Source organism: Prionailurus bengalensis, chromosome D4, assembly GCF_016509475.1.
Source record: "Prionailurus bengalensis isolate Pbe53 chromosome D4, Fcat_Pben_1.1_paternal_pri, whole genome shotgun sequence".
Lineage (NCBI taxonomy): Eukaryota > Metazoa > Chordata > Mammalia > Carnivora > Felidae > Prionailurus > Prionailurus bengalensis.
In genome coordinates, this window is record NC_057359.1 from 65,933,603 (window position 1) to 65,954,652 (window position 21,050).

The following is a 21,050-nucleotide window of genomic DNA, read 5'->3' on the forward strand; positions in this document are numbered from 1 at the left end:
TCTGTGCTGACAGCCCAGAGCCTGGAGCCTGCTTCATATTCTGTGTCTCCCTCTCTCTCTGCCCCTCCCCTGCTCATGCTCTGTCTCTCTCTGTCTCTCTCTCTCTTTCAAAAATAAATAAAAATAAAAAAATTAAAGCCACAATAATCAAAACAGTGTGGTTTTGGTGAAGGAACAAATAGATCAACAGAACGGACTTGAGAGCCAGAAGTAGACCCACACAAACATTAGCCAACTGATCTCTGACAAAAGGAGAAAAGGCAATTCAATGGAGAATGGAGTCTTTCAACAAGTTGTGCTGGAACAAATGGACATTCACAAGCAAAAATGAATGCATCTAAACACCATAGTGAATTCTGGTGGAGCTAGAAAAGAAGAGACAATGACAAATCTTTTCAATACTGTGCATAAGTACTAGCCTTGTGTATGAACATAGCTCCTATTTATATTATCATTATCAATTTCAGAATTAAAGTAGTTCCAGGCCTTAGAAAAAAATGGTATGATATACTGGAGTGAATAGGGATTTGTGATATCTCAATTGTCATTTATTAAATCTTTGGTGCTGGAAAAATTACTCAATATCCCTGAGTAATGTTTCCTTATCTATAAAATAGAAATAAAGATATCTCCTTCCCTTTCTAACATGGTTACGGAGATATTATTAAATAATGCAATAATGTAACAACATTGTAACAATGAAACAATAATCATAACATCAACATCTATTTTTGCTAGGTGAAGCTAAAGAAACAGCAATTAAAATTTAAAACCAGATAGGCTTAGGAACTATTGTCAGTGGTATGTCCAATGTATCAAATAGCACTTGAGAAATATTTCTTGGCATATGAGACTAGTTACAGTTTTGTTTCCCCTCCCAAAATAATATTCTTACTTTAAAAAAAATTCAGGGTGCCTGCGTGGCTCAGTCAGTTAAGAGTCATGATCTCACGGCTGGCTCATGAGTCCGAGTCCTGCTTTGGGCTCTGTGTTGACAACTCAGAGCCTGAAGCCTGCTTTGGATTCTGTGTCTCCTCTCTCTCTGTCCCTCTTCCACTTGCACTCTGTGTCCCTCTTTCTCAGAAATAAAAACACTAAAATTTTTTTTTAATTCGGAATTTATCATGTATGATTAGATTATGATTCGGAGATATTCAGTGCCTCATTGGTGCCACTTTACATGGGAATAGAGTACTTCCCTGCCTCTTGACACTGGGTCTCACCTACGTTGGGCAATAGAATGTTAGCAGATATGACAGAGCCATAGGTTTGAGAAGGGCCTATAATATTAGTTCTGCCTTTTTGATCCCTACATGTCCCTAAGAACATGATCTTTCTAGCCCACTTTTTCAAGGAAACTGAGAGATACTGCAGCAGACCCTCACGCCTGCAGCTTAAAGCAGAATACATCAGTCATTACAGCATAGATGAGCCAATATCCAGATCTCAGCCCAATCGAAACAAACAGAATTGCTCAAGTTGACCTGGAAATGCATGATAAGTAAATGGTATGGGTCACTGAGATGTGGTTCTTTTTTATCCCTCATTGTTGTGGCAATTGTCTATCTAATATACCATTGTCTCCCATTTAACTTACTTGCCTTCTAGAGAGCTCAGAGCCAAATTTAAAACTCAGTTGTGTCATTAAATAGTTTGCATATTTAGGCATTTATTTGAAAGGGTTTCAAGTTTTTAATTTTATTTGCATTTCCACTTGTTTTGATTCTTTATTTCTATTTATGTTTTACCATTCTTTTATCACTTATGTTTATTATAATCTTGTCACATGCTCTTAAGAATAAGACAGAAAATAAATAGTAAAATACTGAACACTTAACTATGTCCCAGGAGTTATAAATAAGGAAAAAATGTCTTCCCTGTTCTTGAGGATGTTATAGTCTTATAAAGGAGATAGATATCCAATAGTAGATATAATAACAATATAATAGGTATAATAATATGATGTACTATAATAGCAATAGGTATTATAATAGAGTTTAATATGTATATAAATATATACAGAAAATATTCTGGTAAAACATAGAAAGGGGCTATTAATTATACAAAGGATTGATGGAGTCAAACAAGGAAGCCTTTCCAGGATACTATTTGAGGCTGGTATTGAAGATAAATATTTCACTAAATGTAAAATTGGAAAGTTTTTTTTTTCAAGTAACACAAAATAATTTGGTACAACTAAAGTATACACTGTGAAGCAAAAAGTGTCAAAAAATTTTGTGAGTTTGCCTAGTATGCAAAAGTGTTTTGATATCATATCTGAATGGGTAATGTCAACAGAGAGATGGAGACTATAAAAAAAATTAAAAACAGTAATAAAATGCAGACTGCCTCTTATGGGCTTGTCATTAGATGCAACATAGGTGAGGAAAGAGTCAGTGAATCTGAAAACGGGCTAACTGAAATTTACCAACCAGAAACACAAAGAAAAAAAAATGAAGAAAAAAAGAAAAACAGAATAAAACAGTTAAGAACTGTGGGGCATTATCAAAAGTTACAACATAGCTGAATGTGACAGGGATCCACCTTACACTTTCAAGCAAAAGAATGTTTAGCAATAGAATAAAATTTTGATGGCTTTGTAAGTGTCTTAAAATTCACTCAATAAGAACATGTGGAAGAGACTATTGTTCCTACTTTATTAATTTAATACACATTTATTTATGTATAAACACACATGTAAAAAACCAGAATTTTCCTCTTTAATTAATAAAGAATAAAAATTCACATGTGAATGATGAAAAGTAATTGTGACAATAATACTTGCAGACTGTATTTTAGTATGCTCTTACAATCCCTGAGATTGAAGGAATGGACCTGAAAAGTACTTTTTCTATAATTTCCAGCATTTAGTTTTTCAAGTCAGGCAAAACATACTGAATTTTATCCTTGGCATTCACCCAGAATGTCATGAAATGCCTAAGTCTGAAACTAGTAAAGAAACAAGAGAACTAAATAAGGGGGAAACATGTTTGGTTTGAATCTTTCTTGGCAGATTCCTTCTCGTTTGGTTTTTCACATCCTCAGCAATAACTGATTACTTGACAATAACAAAGATCGATCAGGTTTAGTTGTAAATCAAAGCTTACAAATGGGCTAGGAGAGGCTTCCTTTTGCTGCTCTAGTTTCCTTAGATAGCACTGTCAGTGTGTATTTCAAGGTAGTAGTGATAGGAATATTGGCCTTGATATTTTACTACTTACTATCTCTTTGCTCATCAACATCAGGTGTATTGGGAATATCTTCAACATAATTATAATTGCAATACATTACCTGAGCATCTTTTACTAATGAAGGAGGGGAGAACATTGCATGGAATTAGCTAAGCCCTGGTGTCACAGGTTGAGTTCTGAGAGATTGTATCAGAGAAAAGCATCTTCCCACTGCTGAAAATTAATCACAAGGGATATCAAGTCTTTACCGAACTACACCAAGTTCAAAAGCCAGGAGGACAAGCAGAAACAGAGCAACAGCTTGAGAGTGCAGTTGAGCATCAGAGAGAGAGAGAGGGAGAGAGAGAGAGAGACAGAGAGGGAAAGAGAGTCCAGGGTAACTGCTGAAAAGTCTCTAATGGCAGCCACTGCTAACATTACTATAGGCAGGTATATGAGGGTCCCAAATGGCTTCCAGCATGAGAGGTGGCTTTTAGGATAGACTAGCCTTTAGCATGAAAGTTTATATATCTCAACATGCTCTAAAATTTGTTTTACATCTCTGACAGCTCTGGCCTTGAGCCTATTTCAACCTTGATGCTGAAAAGTCTTTTAACTTTAGCTTCTTCTAAAACACACACACACACACACACACACACACACAGAGAGAGAGAGAGAGAGAGAGAGAGAGAGAGAGAGAGAGAGAGAGAGATTGTACATCTTCTCTATTCCTGGGGTAGCATTCTGTGTAGCTCTCTCATAGAAGTACTTGCAACTTTGCACACAAGCTTTAGTCTATTACACAGTTCTAAGCAAATGAGCTGGGAAAAACTAAGGATTATTTTTAATACTAGAGCATCCTTAAAGCAACTTCCTAAATATAGTATTAGGTTCCTAAACTATTCTTACATTTACTTGTTACTAGTTCAATCTTTCACTGGAGTAGTCCACCAGCAAGCCATTCACAACCTATATTTTGAACTTTCTAATTATGTTCTTTAAATCCAATGCTCTTTCATAACTATTTCTATAATCTACATACTAGTCTCTATCTTTTGACAATCTATAAATTATACAATAAAATGTTTTTTCTTCATTTGTCTATCTATATCTATATCTATCTATCTATCTATCTATCTATCTATCTATCTATCTATACATCCATTCAGACTCTTCTAGTTGAAATGAAAGAACACTGAACCTGGAGTAAAAACATCTGAGTATAGAAATTACCTCTATTATTATATATTTATGTGACCTTGGGAAATAACTTGAATGCTTCAATGCCTTCATTTCAGTTTCCTCATCTCCAAAATAAGAATATGAACATGTACTTAGCTCATAGAATTGTTATGAAATTAAATTAGATAATATAAGTGAAAGTTCCAGGCATTGGGTGCTCCATAAATATCTGTTGCCATTCAGTTGTGAGCTCTCATTGCCCTTGATGTTGCTTCCAAAATGTTTAGAGCCATTATGATGTTAAAGTACTTACTCAGACAAGGCTAAACTGAGCTATAAATTCACTGAGGCGTTCATATTTTCTCAAGGAACAAATCCAAAACTCTTCTTCAAAACTGTAACCATCCAAGGGTATAATAACTGCTTAGGATAATGGTGAAAGTTAGACAAAATTTCTCCAAAGGACAATTGTATTCTTACAAGGTAAAGACAAAAGGAAAGGTGCTCCCTTGAAAGCTATCCATCTATCTGTTCTCGATTCGCCAGCTCTTTCACTTCTTTCCCTATCACACTCTCCCTCTTCTCCTTTTTACCCTTGTTCTCCACTCACATTTTTTCTGTATCTGCAGCCCCTAGATTCCCACATAGAACCCTATGTATTTCAAAATCCAAGGTCTCAGCAAATACTACAGCAAGTCCCATAGCCCCTTTCTACTCCAAGGTCAGTCCATCAATGACCAGCATTATCATCACCCTGAAGGTTGTTGGATGTGCAGTCTCAGAACTCACCCCAGATGTACAGACACAGCTCTGCATCTTAACAATATTGCAAGCTGATTCTTATGTACATTAAAGTTTGAGAAGCACTGGTATAGCCAATAGTTCTCAATTCTACCTGTACATTAGAACTACTTACAGAATTTTAAGAAATTTATGTGTCCAATACTTGCCTTCATAAAAGATTCTGATCTAATTGGTGTGAGGTAGTGCCTGAGCATTACTATTTTTAAGAAGCTCCCAGATCATTCTAATGTGCTGCCTTGATTGAGAGTCTTTTCCCATCCCAGTCAGGTTTTAATACAGTAATACTTTTAAAACTTCAGCTCCTTGATCAGTAAGTATTTACATATTTAAATCGCTTTAGCTATCCATTTAGCAACACTGAAAAAGCTGTGCAATGAGACATACTCAAAAACACCGTGTTGTTTCTTGCAACACCTTGTGAATATATGATGATCTTAAAATTTAAAAATTTAAATTAAAAAAATTTGAAATACACGTAGACACACACATTTTGTTTTGTGAGCTTATATAACAAAAATTGGCTTAAGCTCAGTCTACACATCTCCTGCTGACATTTATAAAAAATAAATAAAGTTGCATTATAGGACACAGAGGCTTCCAAATGGAAAGTAAAAGCTGCTATACTCCAACCAATCTATCTTCCCAAAGGTAATAACGATTAGTATTTACTTTTACCTGCTAGAAAAACATTTTTATACCACGCAGATAGATTCGCTTTTATTCTCACAGACCAGAATCACACAATATATTGTGCCCTTTTCATTTAATATATCTTGCAAATCCTTCCTTTTAGTGTATACCTTATTTTTTTCAATAGCATACTTTTCAGTTCTGTGTTTTGATTGAGGTCCTGGTTGTATCAAGTTCTTTTTTGATTCCTTTATGTTTCTATGAGGTTTGATAATTTTTCTATATCACACATTAAATGAATATCCTTATACACATATCTTGGCACAATTTGGTAAGGATATCTATGAGGTATATTTTAGTGCTATAATTCCTGGAACAAAAAGTATAGGCAGTTTTAATTTATATGTGTTACCAAATTGACACTAATGACGTATATGTCAACTGTCTCTCAGCACCAGTATTTGCTTCTGCATAATTTTGTCCTCACCAGCTCAAGATATTATCAAACCTTGTAATTTTTGTCAAAATGATATATAAAAATGAGATTTTATAGTTGTTTAATGTTGCATTTCTTTTTATATGAAAAGGTCAAACATCTTTTCAGATGTTTATTGGTTGTCTTCTCTTTTTTTTAACTATATCTCTTTCTGACTTTTATGTTCAACCCAGACCAATTAAGTTCAGAAATCAGATGTTTAGGAGCAATGTTTCTTTTCTTTCGCTGCTGTATTGGGAAAAAAACACTGAAAAGAACCAGAACAGAGAAAGGAGCCATTAGCTGGTATCATCCTAACCTGCACAGAAGAATATAAAGGATTCTATGGCTCACAGAGGTACTTCTTTCAGATTTCTGATAAATGCTTAATTATGAGCAGAGTTGGAAACAGAAATTAGAGAAAGTCTGCTAGGGAAGGAAGGCCCTCTTTGGGCCATTGGTCTTTGAGCCAAAGATTTAGCATCCATTCCTATACCACACTAGATATCAGATAGCTTTCCATAAAAATAGGGGTCATCCTGCCTGAGAAAATGTTAAGCATGCCTAAGAAAAAGCTTGGGGATGGAGAAGGCCTAGTTAGAGGTTGAAATTCCCAAAGACATACAACTAGTGCCAAAACTCACTCACATAGGTCTACACTGGGAATCTTCTTTGTTCTTTTTTATCAGTGGTTGTAAAATGGCTGTCTTCATCTCTAACAGTCTGTCCGAGAATAGGCAGGGTGACTCTTTTTAAAATATTTCCATTCTGTCCCCCATTCAGAATAATTATCAGATATTAAAAGGAGTTTTCAAAGAATTTTAAGGACTTACTAAAAAGAAGGTAAGCAGAAGTCTCAATTTAAACCTAAATACTATACTTTATTAAAAGTATATATGCCCAGAGAAATAATTAGAAAAATAGAAAAAGCCAGGTACACACAGGTTGGCTTAATAACAAAGCCGGAGTTATTGAAGAGGCAGAGATTTCAAATATAACATGTTGCCCATTCTAAATGTATTTTCTAGCCCAGTTCCTACTCCACATACATCTAAATCTCATTAGAGAGTAATAAACAAACGATGAAAGAGCTGGTTTATAAAAATCCCTGTAAATGGCTATGACATATGTAGCACTACTTTATGGACCTGAAAATGTGATTTTATTAAAGGAAACAGAGATTTACTTCTGAAAGGAAAACTTCTTCACTTACTTTTTTCTTTTTCTTTTCTTTTTTTTTTTTTTTTGGCTTCAGAGTACCCAAAGCTGCTTCATCACCCTGACCTCACCACAGTAATAGAGGCACCCAAGAAAGTCCTACCGTGCAGAAGGCATGAGGCAGTGATTACAGAGTCCTTCCAGAAGAGGTGACATATTGGGGCGCCTGGGTGGCGCAGTCGGTTAAGCATCCGACTTCAGCCAGGTCACGATCTCGCGGTCCGTGAGTTCGAGCCCCGCGTCAGGCTCTGGGCTGATGGCTCAGAGCCTGGAGCCTGTTTCCGATTCTGTGTCTCCCTCTCTCTCTGCCCCTCCCCTGTTCATGCTCTGTCTCTCTCTGTCCCAAAAATAAAAATAAATGTTGAAAAAAAAATTAAAAAAAAAAAAAGAAGAGGTGACATATTGTGGAAGTGACTTCATGTCCAGAAAAACATAGACAAAAATAAATAAATAAATAAATAAATAAATAAATAAATAAATAAGGTTGTAGCCAGCATTAATATGGCACCTGAGGGGAGGCTGCTCATTTCTATAAGAGGGAGACGCAAGACAAGCCAGTATGGCTTAGTGGGCAGAGGTGGGAGCACTGGAGTCTAAGTAAGCAAGGGAGTGAGGAAGACGCCATGTGACAGCAGGCCAGACTTGGAATAAGAACACCTGATATATATCCAGAAGGCTACAGAAATGATGATGAAGCAAATAGAATGTGGGATTCTGCACTGGAAGGTGGAACAAGAATCAATTCAATAAAACCCATTATTTATTACCATATTCCCAGAGTGTGCTAAGGAAATACATGTACATGGATATATTTATTTATAGACCAGAATGTGGAACGATATTTTAAAAATTATGGCTCGTGTGATAAAATACCATGCAGCCATTTTAAATGTTTTAAAATAAATATTTAAAGAGTTTGGGATAAAGTTATACCATAAGATGGAAAAAAAGAATATTAACTTGTATACAGAATATGGTCCAAATAGTTATTAAAGAAATATATAGGTAGAGATATAGAAAAGGTAGCAAAATATTAATGCTTATATTTTGTCATAGTAGAATGATGTTGTTTGCTATTGTGTTTACCATTTTAAAATAATAGAATTAGGGGCACCTGGGTGGCTCAGTTGGTTAAGTGTCCAACTTTGGCTCAGGTCATGATCTCCCAGTTTGTGAGTTCAAGCCCCACATCAGAATCTGTGCTGACAGCTCGGGGTCTGGAGCCTGCTTCAGATTCTGTGTCTCCCTCTCTCTGTGCCCCTTCCCTGCTCATACTCTCTCTCTCTCAAAAATAAGTAAATATTAAAAATTTTTAAAATAATAATATAATGACACTAAAAGTCTAAATGTAAAAATCTGGACAGACAGGTGTAAACAGTGTTGTGATTAATATTCTCATTCACATGCCTTTTTGTGTATTGGTCTCATAATTACTTTATGTAAAATGATACAAAGTTGTAGCAAAAAAACAGCTGCAAAGCTATATAATATATACTTTAAAAAGAGACTTGAATGCTGATCAGAAAACTGTTAATTAAGCTTATCTCCAGATGAAAGTATTACAGGCATTAAAATTTTTTTTCATTGTCTTTCCTCCTTTTTTTTCTCTTCCTCTTCCTCCTCCTCCTCCTCCTTCTCCTCTTTTCTCTTTCTCCTTTTTTCTTGTCTTCCAATTAATCAGGAAAATACATGTTATTAATCTCTTCAAATGTGCCTACATTTTTACTCCATGGACACTTTTCTGCCTAGTGTCTTTTGTGGCATTGTGGAAAGCAAAAGTACCATATTTTTGAAAGCAAGTTTGAGTCTTATCCATTCCATAAAGATTCCCAGGTGACTACTCTTTCCACCACCTCACACAACACCCCTGGAAGGATTTTCTATGTAGAACATGAGGTGTTGTATCCTACACTGACACTAGAATATAAACCCTAAGAAGGCAGAGTCCTTCACTCAATGTTCTCAGTTGATGGAATATATAGCTGTCTAATAAATATAACTGGGGCAATTAATATTGTTGGATGCTTAATAGGTATTGTTAACCCCAGGCTAACCATCTTAACACCAGATTATTTAAACATTAATTAACAAACAATTATACATTTTTCCTTCCATTGATTCAAGTTTAGGATTTTTCAAACATTTATCGGGTCCTCCTTTAATTAAGAAAATATTAAGAAGACAATAAACAAAACTTGTGCCTACCAAATTCCAAGGACTGCTTCTCCATAGTTCTTGCCACTCTTGTGCCTCAGAGGACAGAGGAGTATTTCTGGATTCCAAGATCAGTCACATCCACCTTAGTTTTCTTTCCAAATCCTGCATGCTTACAGGGAATGAGTATTTTATTCAAACATCTTGCAGTGAAGTATTTTCGCAGATCAAATATTGATATTTTGTGTGCATTTATTTACTCACAGTCAACTCATATTAAATCTGAAAGTCTCGCTTATTGTCTTACTATCTTTCATCTCAATTCCCATCTCTCTCATTGTCAGCCAAAATTGCCATAATATTTTCTCAGACCTCAACCGCATTACCACACCTTTAATCATGCATCATAATGAGATCGGGATGGCAAAAGGGGTTTTCAAATATGCAAATCTGGTCTCTTCATTTTGATCCTTTAAAATCATTCAGTATTTTGTTCACAAAATAAAATTTAAATTTCTTATTTTATCAAACAAGACTTATTTTATCAAACAAGACTTATTTTATCAAGCAAGACTTTCATCATCTGTCCCTTTCCATCTTTTGCACTCCTTTAACGTGACTATTACTCTGGGTATACTTATTTACTCTATGTGGTATTAATTTAATATACCCAGAAATATTTAAAATGATATATTTAAATACTTTTGGCTGCCCCAGCTGTTTCGTGACCTTGAACCTTTTTACCTGATCACTTCTGACTAAAATATGCTCTTACAGACACCCCCAAGTTAACATAGGTATACAATCATATTTCTAGATTTGGCTTAAGCATCATTTGCTGTGAGAAGTTCCTCATTCAATTTGAGTTCAAGTTCCCAATACCAACTGTCATCCTCTCTCTGCACATGTCTCCATCTTAATGCCCTCTATGGTATTTTCCTCATTGCTTGTGTGTCTCTACAATTCGAATGTGAGTAAATTAAAGAGAGTTTCAACTGTTTGAATCACCCTTTTATTGCCAACAGGAATTACTTAGTGGATAATACTTAGTGGGGTCTTCAAAAAGCATTTACGTTTAGTCAGGGAAGATGGCAGCGTAGGAGGATGCTGGGCTCACCACATCCTGCTGATCACTTAGATTCTACCCATATCTGCCTAAATAACCCAGAAAACCTCCAGAAGACTAGCAGAATGGACTCTCTGGAGCCAAGTGTAGACAAGAGGCCCACGGAAGAAGGTAGGAAGGGGGATACACCGTGCGTGCTACACAGACTCGTGGGAGGGAGCCAGGGCAGTGGAGGGGCAGCCCACCCGGCAAGGCAGAGCTCCAAGTCTGGCTTGCAAAAGCAGAGGGGCCAGACTGTGGGAGTTCTGACAGCCAGCAGGACTTAACATCTGGAATGTTAAAAGTGAACAGCTCTGCTCTCAGAGAGAAGGGAGGATGAGAGGACACCGAAAGGGAGAGTTGCTGAGCCCCGGAAGACAGAGCTCAGCTTGGCAGGGAACAAAGGTGCTGGCAAGCATCATCTCCCTCTCCCACCCCCCAGCTGAAATTCCAAAGGGAACCAGTTCCTGTCACTGAATTTGCTTGCACTGTGCAAACACCCAACACTGTGCTTCTGTGGATCCATCCCTCTGATGGGTCTGCCTCCCTCCCAGTGCTGCAGGGCCCCTACCGCAGAGGACCAACGACAGCAAAGCTAGCTAAGCCTAGCCCTCCCGCCCCTGTGCACCTTGCAGATCCACCCCAGCTAATACATCAGATCCCATCAAAGCAGAACCACAAGCCTGGCAGTCTGCAAGTAGCCCAGACAGGAGCCACACCACTCCACGGTGAGTCCTGCCCCTGGGAGAGGAGAAGATAAGGTACATACCAGTCTGATTGTGGCCCCAGCAGTGGGCTGGGGCAGACATCAGGTCTGACTGTGGCCCCACCCACCAACACAAGTTACTCTGTACAATACAGAGGAAGTGCCCTACAGTTTAGAGCCACCCCAGGGACTACCCAAAATGATGAAATTGAAGAATTCTCCTCAAAAGAAACTCCAGGAAGTAGAGACAACTAACGAATTGATCAAAAACAATTTAAGCAATATAACAGAACAAGAATTTAGAATAATAGTCATAAAATTAATCTCTGGGCTTGAAAAAAGTATAGAGGACAGCAGAGAATCTATTGCTACAGAGATCAAGGGACTAAGAAATAGTCATGAGGAGCTAAAAAATGCTATAAATGAGGTGCAAAATAAAATGGAGGCAACTACAGCACAGACAGAAGAGGCAGAGGAGAGAATAGGTGAATTAGAAGATAAAATTATGGAAAAAGATGAAGGTGAGAAAAAGAGAGATTAAAAAATCCGGGAGTATGAGGGGAGAATTAGAGAACTAAGTGATGCAATCAAATGGAAAAATATCCGTATAACAGGAATTCCAGAAGAGGAAGAGAGAGAAAAAGGGGTTGAAGGTGTATTTGAACAAATCATAGTTGAGAACTTTCCTGATCTGGGGAAGGAAAAAGGCACTGAAATCCAAAAGGCACAGAGAACTCCCTTCAGACATAACTTGAATCCATCTTCTGCACAACATATCATAGCAAAACTGGCAAAATATAAGGATAAAGAGAAAATTTTGAAAGAAGCTAGGGATAAATAGGCTATAACCTACAAAGGGAGACCCAAAGACTAGTGTCAGACCTATCTACTGAAACTTGGCAGGCCGGAAAGGAATGGCAGGAAATCTTCAATGTGATGAACAGAAAACATATGTAGCCAAGAATCCTTATCCAGCAAGTTTGTCATTCAGAATAAAAGGAGAGATAAAGGTCTTCCCAAATAAACAAAAACTGAAGGAATTCATCACCACTAAACCAGTCCTACAAGAGATCCCAAGGGAGATTTTGTGAGTGAAATGTTGCAAGGACCACAAAGTACCAGAGACATCACTAGAAGCATGAAACCTACAGACATCACAATGACTCTAAACCCATATCTTTCAACAATAACACTGAATGTTAATGGACTAAATGCTCCAACCAAAAGGCATAGGGTATCAAAATGGATAAAAAAATAAGACCCATCTATTTGCTGTCTACAAGAGACTCATTTTAGAGCCAAGGACACCTTCAGATTGAAAGTAAGGGGATGGAGTACTATCATGCTACTGGAAGTCAAAAGAAAGCTGGAGTAGCCATACTTATATCAGACAAACTAGACTTTAAATTAAAGGCTGTAACAAGAGATGAAGAAGGGCATTATATAATAATCACAGGGTCTATCCATCAGGAAGAGCTAACAATTATAAATGTCTATGCGCCGAATACCGGAGCCCCCAAATATATAAAACAATCACAAACATAAGCAACCTTATTGATAAGAATGTGGTATTGCAGGAGACTTTAATACCCTACTTACAACAATGGATAGATCATCTAGACACAGGATCAATAAAGAAACAAGGGCCCTGAATGATACATTGGATCAGATGGACTTGACAGATATATTTAGAACTCTGCATCCCAAAGCAACATAATATACTTTCTTCTCGAGTGCACATGGAACATTCTCCAAGATAGATCACATCTTGGATCACAAAACAGCCCTTCATAAGTATAAAAGAATTGAGATCATACCATGCACACTTTCAGGCCACAATGCTATGAAACTTGAAATCAACCACAGGAAAAAATCTAGAAAACCTCCAAAAGCATGGAGGTTAAAGAACACCCTACTAACGAATGAGTGGGTCAACCAGGCAATTAGAGAAGAAATTTAAAAATATATGGAAACAAATTAAAATGAAAATACAACAATCCAAATGCTTTGGGATGCAGCAAAGGCAGTCCTGAGAGGAAAATACATTGCAATGAGGCCCATCTCAAGAAACAAGAAAAATCCCAAATACAAAATCCAACAGCACACCTAAAGGAACTAGAAGCAGAATAGCAAAGACACCCCAAACCCAGCAGAAGAAGGGAAATAATAAAGATCAGAGCAGAAATAAACAATATAGAATCTAAAAAAAAAAAAAACCTGTAGAGCAGATCAATGAAACCAAGAGTTGGTTTTTTGAAAAAATAAACACAATTGAAAAACCTCTAGCCAGCCTTCTCAAAAAGAAAAGGGAGATGACCCAAATAGATAAAATCATGAATGAAAATGCAATTATTACACCAATCCCTCAGAAATACAAGCAATTATCAGGTAATACTATGAAAAACTATATGCCAACAAACTGGACAACCTGGAAGAAATGGACAAATTCCTAAGCACCCACCCACTTTCAAAACTGAAACAGGAAGAAATAGAAAACTTGAACAGACCCATAACCAGCGAAGAAATTGAATCAGTCATCAAAAATCTCCCAACAAATAAGAGTCCAGGACCAGACGTCTCCCCTGGGGAATTCTACCAGGTATTTGAAGCAGAGATAATACCTATCCTTCTCAAGCTGTTCCAAAAAATAGAAAGGGAAGGAAAACTTCCAGACTCATTCTATGAAGCCAGCATTGCTTTGATTCCTAAACCAGAGACCCAGCAAAAAAAGAGAACTACAGGCCAGTGATGAATATGGATGCAAAAATTCTCAATAAGATACTAGCAAATCAAATTCAACAGCATATAAAAAGAATTATTCATCATGATCAAGTGGGATTCATTCCTGGGCTGCAAGGCTGGTTCAACATTCATAAATCAATCAATGTGATACATCACATTAATAAAAGAAAAGAAAAAAACCATATGATCCTGTCAATCGATGCAGAAAAAGCATTTGACAAAATTCAGCATCCTTTCTTAATAAAAACCCTCGAGAAAGTTGGGATAGAAGGAACATACTTAAACATCATAAAAGCCATTTATGAAAAGCCCACAGCTAATATCATCCTCAATGGGGAAAAACTTTCCCCCTGAGATTCCCCCTGCTCCCCCTGAGAGCTTTCCCCCTGAGATCAGGAACAGGACAGGGATGTCCACTCTCACTACTGTTGTTTAACATAGTGTTGGAAGTGCTAGCATCAGCAAGCAGACCACAAAAGGAAATCAAAGGCATCAAAATTGGAAAAGATGAAGTCAAGCTTTCACTTTTTGCAGATGACATGATATTATACGTGGAAAACCCAAAAGGCTCCACCAAAAGTCTACTAGAACTGAGACATGAATTCAGCAAAGTCGCAGGATACAAAATCAATGTACAGAAATCAGTTGCATTCTTATACACTAATAATGAAGCAACAGAAAGACAAATAAAGAACACAATTGCATCAAGAAGCATAAAATACCTAGGAACAAACCTAACCAAAGATGTAAAAGATCTGTATGCTGAAAACTATAGAAAGCTTATGAAGGAAATTGAAGAAGATATAAAGAAATGGAAAAACATTCCCTGCTCATGGATTGGAAGAATAAATATTGTCAAAATGTCAATACTACCCAAAGGCTATCTACACATTCAATGCAATCCCAATCAACATTACACCAACATTTTTCTCGAAGCTAGAACAAGCAATCCTAAAGTTTGTATGGAACCACAAAGGACCCTGAATAGCCAAAGTAATATTGAAGAAGAAAACCAAAGTGGAGGCATCAAAATCCCAGACTTTAGCCTCTACTACAAAGCTGTAATCATCAAGACAGCATGGTATTGGCACAAAAACAGACACATAGACCAAAATAGAACAGAGATTCCTGAATCGGACAAACAAAAGTATGGCCAACTAATCTTTGACAAAGCAGGAAAGAATATCCAATGGAACAAAGACAGTCTCTTTAACAAATGGTGCTGGGAGAACTGGACAGCAACATGCAGAAGAATGAAACTAGACCACTTTCTTACACCATTCACAAAAATAAACTCAAAATGGATAAAGGACCTGAATGTGAGACAGGAAACCATCAAAACCCTAGAGGAGAAAGCAGGAAAAGACCTTTCTGACCTCAGCCGCTGTAATTTCTTACTTGACACATCCCCAAAGGCAAGGGAATTAAAAGCAAAAGTGAACTATTGGGACCTCATGAAGATAAAAAGCTTCTGCACTGCAAAGGAAACAATCAACAAAACTAAAAGGCAACCAATGGAATGGGAAAAGATATTTGCAAATGACATATCAGACAAAGGGCTAGTATCCAAAATCTATAAAGAGCTCTCCAAACTCCACACCTGAAAAACAAATAATCCAGTGAAGAAATGGGCAGAAAACATGAATAGACACTTTCTAAAGAAGACATCCGTGTGGCAAACAGGCACATGAAAAGATGCTCAACGTCGCTCCTCATCAGGGAAATACAAATCAAAACCACACTCAGATACCACCTCATGCCAGAGTGGCTAAAATGAACAAATCAGGAGACTATAGATGCTGGAGAGGATGTGGAGAAACGGGAACCCTCTTGCACTGTTGGTGGAATGCAAACTCGTGCAGCCACTCTGGAAAACAGTGTGGAGGTTCCTCAAAAAATTAAAAATAGATCTACCCTATGACCCAGCAATAGCACTGCTAGGAATTTACCCAAGGGATACAGGAGTGCTGATGCATAGGGGCACTTGTACCCCAATGTTTATAGCAGCACTCTCAACATGGAAAGCACCTAAATGTCCATCAACTGATGAATGGATAAAGAAATTGTGGTTTATATACACAATGGAATACTACGTAGCAATCCGAAAGAATGAAATATGGCATTTTGTAGCAACATGGATGGAACTGGAGATTGTTACGCTAAGTGAAATAAGTCACACAGAGAAAGACAGATACCATATGCTTTCACTCTTATGTGGATCGTGAGAAACTTAACAGGAACCCATGGGGGAGGGGAAGAAAAAAAAAGTTAGAGAGGGAGGGAGCCAAACCATAAGAGACTCTTGAAAACTGAGAACAATCTGAGGGCTGCTGGGGGGTGGGAGGGAGGGGAGGGTGTGTGATGCATATTGAGGAGGGCACCTGTTGGGATGAGCACTGGGGATTATATGGAAACCAATTTGACAATAAATTTCATATAAAAAAAGCACTTATCAAATGAACACACACACATAACAAACATCAAATCTTCAAAAATACCTCATTGCTGTATGTTCTAATAAAACTTCCATTTTCCATAGTTCCTACAGTAGAAGGGAAGACTGAAGTGGTGCTTTACTCTTTTAAAGTCCAGAGCCTTTCCGTATGGCCTGGTACATCAGGTGACAAAAACTAGGGAGTATCTATTCTTAGCCTTTGATCTGCATCAAAATCATCTAGCTGCTCCCTCAGAAAATCTCAACCATTAAAGTTAGCATAGGGTTTGGGCATCTGTATTTTAACATATGATCCTGATTCACATGAAATCCAATGACCAGAGCTATGGAATCTGCCTTGAATAATTTCTATTTGTTTTACAATGTTTAAGAGGTCTTAAAAGGATATATAATGCTGCTCCATTTTTACTAGAACATTTATTCTATCCTTTGGGAGTATCATCTTGTCTACTTTCTTTGTCTTTAAAATCAATCAATTCTTGCCTTGATGCTCCTAAAAATTTTCTCCCTGAATACCTCCCTCCAACCATTTTAATTAAACCACAGATCCCAAGTCTTTGAAGACTGCTCGTGTCTTATTTTAGACTGAGCCTTCCCTGCATTGATATCAGCTATGGATCAAAACATCTCTCAGTTGACCCTCTGGGACTCTGCTGCTTAGTTTCAGAGGCAATAGTATGTATATATGGCATTCTTCATTAAGCTCTCAGAATAACTTGAGGGTTTAAAGCATCTAAATGGAAGAGAACCTATGAATTTTGGAGCTCTTTCTCTCTAACATACCATATCTTAAATGGCATGTTTCCCCCAAGCAAGATCTTCTTTAAGTTATAAAACTCACACACAGTAATATAAAGCAATTCTTGGTCTGATACAACAACATAATGCCCTAAGGGTAAGTACTTTCAGAAGTAAAAACAATGGTATTATGCTTTGAGTATCTTTGTAGACTTAAAAGATGATTAAAAGAGGGGCGCCTGGGTGGCTCAGTCCGTTGAGAATCCGACTTGGGTTCAGGTCATGATTTCACAGTTTGTGGGTCTGAGCCCCATGTTGGGCTCTGTACTGACAGCTCAGAGCCTGGAGCCTGCTTCACATTCTGTGTGTGTCTCTCTCTCTGTCCCTTCCCTGCCTGTGCTCTCTCTCTCTCTCTCAAAAATAAAGAAATAAACATTTAAACAAAAAGATGATTACAAATTTCAATAGTTTTTTGTACTTTAAGTTTTGTAGTAGGGAATGATTTGGAATTTTACTATCTCTCTCATTATGGTGCTTCAGGGTACTTATAAATCTGTTATGCAAAAAAATAGTTCTCATGTTTCACTCAGAAGCACTGACGCCTTTTCTCTACCACAGAAGGAAAAACAAAACAGATGAAAAAAAAGGAATGGAAAGTTAACTATTCTTATTGTCAAAGTACATTCAGATGAAATCTGTTTTGCTATGAATTTGTGCACTGTGTGTTTGTTAACATACAAATGCCAAGTATCAGTACCAGCTATAAAGCCAATAGTTCTTATCCTATTTGCATTAACATGAACTCTGGATTCAAATTCACATGACACTTTATAAGAAAAAGGAAACCTAGGGACGCCTGGGTGGCTCAGTCAGTTAAGTGTCTGATTTTGGCTCAGGTCATTATCTCACGGTTCCTGGGTTCCAGGTCCACATCAGGCTCTTTGCTGACAGCTCAGAGCCTGGAGCCTGCTTCAGATTCTGTGTCTCCCTCTCTCTCTGTCCCTTCCCTGCCCACACTATGTCTCTATTTGTCTCTCAAAAATGAATAAACGTTTGAAAAAAAAAAGAAAAGAAAAAGGAAATCTGTAACTTGATCTGAACAGGATTAAGAAGAGCGTCTGCTTTCTGGTAATCCTCCGTGTTATAAATGGGAAAAGATCTGTGTCACCTCCCTTAAGGTATGAACTCCTGATGTCAGGCACAATGCCCTAGCCATTTGGCTTCTCAACAAGGATTCCATCCAATCCTAGACACCAGGAAGACTACCCTTTAGAAGTTGCTCAAGCAACAAACATTTGAATAACAATAACACTCCTTACTCAATGTTAATGTACCTACTAGCACTGTGCTAGTGTTTTGTGTGTAAACTAATCTGTAATGTATTATGTAGACCTTTCTTATATTCATTTTTATAAGTAGAAAACAATTACTCAGAGAATTGAAATGACCTGCCTAAAGTCACAGTTAGAAAAATAGGAAAGCCTGGATTTCACCTTCATCTGTCTAATTCCAGCTTCTAATCTCCTAGCCTCTGTGCACTATGATGATGAGATCAACAGTATTCTATGGATCTGGAACAGTCCTACCCAGTTCCCTTACTGCACACAGTGAACTTGTCTTCTCCTTAGAACGGGAGTATGGCCATTGTCCTTAGAGGTTTTCTTGTTGAAATTATTCTTCCATTTAAAGCTTCATCTATTTTCCTTCTGCAAAGTTTGGTATTTAAAAAAAAAAAATATATATATATATATATGTATATATATATATATATACACATATATATTTCTGCTGCCAAGTTCTGAAATTCTTAAGACCTTCCATCCATGGAAAGTTTTGAGAATAATTCATTCCCTCAATAAGAAAAGTGAGTATCCTTTCTCCTCAGATAGCTACCTTCAGTAATTTATTATTTTATTTAGATTAACCACTGAAGGAGAGCAATAGGAACTGTTGTGAAAATGCAATACAAAAATATGTGTAAAAGATAAATCATAGTGCCTGGTACACAGAAGGTATTCTGTATGTTCGACTGCATGCTACACTAATGCTTCCTCATAGAATGCTCTAGAAAGGCCTTAGGCTTTCCTACTATAAGGAATGTCTTGCTTGAGTTATTCCTGAGCAATAAGACAAGAGACATTGAGATTCTTCATGTCAGTTTTATGGAGAAGTAGAGAAATATGTCATTAGCGTATGCCAGAAACCCTAGGAATTATCTTTTGATATTTCCTAAGTGATCATGCTACTCTTCTTTTTGAAGCCAGCGTTATTTTGCAATAAAGATAAAATGTTTCAAAATCTTAATAATTTGGGCATTTTGTTATCTAATTTTCAGGTCCACGTGAAAAGGTTAAAACAAATGTTAAATAATGCTTGAGTTCAGAAGGAAATCTAGTTCTCTGGAAATCTCCACTTAAAGCCCAGTATTTACAAAAATACAATTTTGTGTTTTTTAATAATCACTACTAAATGATTATATAGTTCTTTTTTTGAGAAACAAATAAATCTAGTTCATTTGGAATAAGTTCCAAATTTCCAAGGAATTCCATGAGATACATATAATTCCTATTTTAAGATATGGAAGCTGAGACCTTGAGAAGTTAATTTTCAAAGGGTACAAAGCAAGTACTACCAATGATGTGCTTCTTAGGCCTGGGTTTCCCAGACAACAAGCAGGCTGAGAAGCTGATAATGGGGTCCCAAAAGGGGCTCATGCAGGCTGAGCATCCCAGGTGTCAGGCTCCCTTCCCCAGAGAATCACAATATTGCACAGGTCACAAGGTCTCAGATGCTGGACCATGAACATCCCAGACAACTATAAATAGCTAGTACCCAAAATTCAAATGGCCAGTTTATTCCTCCCGTGATAAGACCACTTTCTCATGTTTGCCATTTAAGAAAAAAGACCCACAATCTCCTAAATGGAAGCCATGCTGTGCAGTGGTGATAGACTGGCAGACCATGTATATATGAGTCACTGATCTTGCCTTGTGAGATTTTCTTTTCTCTAATAAAACCTATTCCTTATCTCTTACCATAAATTGATGTGGAATTCATCCCGATCCTTTGCCTGACAAGGGAGCATCTTGAAACAAACCTACTCAGTACCATAATTGTCTTGCTACTTTAAATGGTAAGGTTTTTAAGAAAAGTTGTTTTAAACTTCTTTCAGTAGAAGAAAGAATTCCTAAATTGATTATGAGCAAAAAAGAATGCCCTATCCTTCTCTCAAAAATAAAAATTAGTAAATAAATAAAAAGGGACACCTCGGTGGCTCAATCAGTTAAGTGTCCAATTCTTGATTTCGGCTCATGGTCTCATAATTGTGAGATCAGGCTCTGCACTAGGTATGGAGCCTGCTTAAGATTCTCTCTCTCCCTCTCACTCTGCCCCTCCCCCACTCACATGCATTCTCTCTCTCAAAAAAAATATGAAATAAAAAATTAAAAAAAAGAATGCTCCATTTGTTCAGAAACATGGCCATAATAACTATGCCTGGTGTAAAATCATTAAAATACTCCAATCTTGGGGCACCTGAGTGGCTCAGTCTGTTAAACATCCGACTTTGGCTTGGGTCATGATCTTGCGGTCTGTGAGTTCAAGACCAGCGTCAGGCTCTGTGCTGACAGCTCAGAGCCTGGAGCCTGCTTTGGATTCTGTGTCTCCCTCTC